The sequence below is a fragment of the Ambystoma mexicanum genome, chromosome 7q (assembly GCF_040938575.1).
Source record: "Ambystoma mexicanum isolate Mex_15411 chromosome 7q, UKY_AmexF1_1, whole genome shotgun sequence".
NCBI classification, from domain to species: Eukaryota; Metazoa; Chordata; class Amphibia; order Caudata; family Ambystomatidae; genus Ambystoma; species Ambystoma mexicanum.
The window spans coordinates 970,651,689-970,653,318 of NC_090941.1; positions in this window are offsets into that span (position 1 = coordinate 970,651,689).

The following is a 1,630-nucleotide window of genomic DNA, read 5'->3' on the forward strand; positions in this document are numbered from 1 at the left end:
GAGTGGGTAAAGATGGGGATGCGCTGTCGCCGCCCATCATTTCATCCCAGAATCCAGGAGAGCTGCGCAGTTGTGCGCACACCAAAATGGGTTGCCAAAGGAAAAACAGTAGCGCCGGTTAGCTCAAAACAGCGCTTCAAAAACCACCCTGGTTTCCCTGAATGCAAGCTTCAAATGCCCATTTTAAACATTGCACATATGCAAAATATTCACTGAACACCAGCAGACATTTGGCAGAAGGAAATTTTGTGTGCCTACAAAAATCTGGGAAGATGAAGAGCCCAGAACTGTGCTTATAACCAAACTGGCTGAGCTATGGAGTCAGCAGTTTTAAGTTTAACTGAACTACAGACATTAAAAATCCAAATGTTTAAAATAAATAAGTGACCTACTTTTGAGTGTCACATAGTCTGTAACTGTTGAAATGTCATAGTTTTAAACTTAGAATCAGCATTCTAGCTGCATATGTAAAAAATTGTTAGTTATTTGAATGCAGAAAACTGGGGAACAGAAATGACATGTGGCTAAAAACTGGCTTAAAGAGATTCCAATTTTGCCTGGCAACTACCCCCATCAGGAGTGAAACTTGATTCACAAGTAACTTCCCAGGCCTGGCTGTTTCCTGCTGGCCACACTAAGGATATGCCATCTCTCTGATAATTGAATTAAGGGGAGCCCCCACAGAATACAGGAGCTCTGAACAATGCAACCCCCTTCACCCAGGCAGATGGTTTATTGCAGATGTCGTAAAACAGCTTCCTCTTGGCAGAAGCTGGGAGGGGCAGGGTCTCTGAGCTTGGCAAAGACTGGTTTCTGTACCATGTGACCTGAAAAGACACACCCCTGTAGTCAGAATATGGTTTTAGAAAAAGATGGATCATTCATAGAGCGGACTTGTGAAAATTATTTAAATGATACCATAATTCTTGTGATTTTTCTGCCCACATTTTAAGACGTGTTAGGACCCGGTGGTATGTTCAGGGGGGTTTTAGCGGAAAAGAGGATATTACTCAAAATGTGTGCATGTGAAAAATCTGACACTTCATCAACTAATGTCCATACTCGTTGCGCACATGTGTGTAAATTTGGGTTAATGTCCAATATTGCGAAACCAGTTAAAAAGTGCAAATGTCGCCATTTCTGAATGCAAGCTCCCAGGAAGAGCAGATTTGGACAGGGTATACCTCCTGTGATGCATGATGGGTGCATGTAATTTCAAACCACTGTGTAGCTATGAAATATGTCTTTTGGGTCAAAATATAGATTGTGTGTAATTTGACAGGGGTGGGTTCTCTGTACCATAAACAGACCTCATCATGATGACACTTCATTTCATTCCCCCAATCAAGTGGAATAGGATGAAGTGGCCAATGACAAGTGGAGAGGGGTAGAGCCTAGTGATGCTGCACACACACCCATTTTCAAAACACAAAGGCAGACAGTCAGGAGAAAGCTGTGCAGAAAGATCCAGACTTCAAATCCATCAATCTCCAGAATCCAGAGAGAGAGAGAGCTGACCCAGATCACTGTGAAGTGCCGAGACCAGACCAGAGTCCAGTCTAAAACCTGACCAGATCCGTGGCGAGGCCTATTCTAATTCAAGAATATAGTGTGAGTACCTAGCACACTA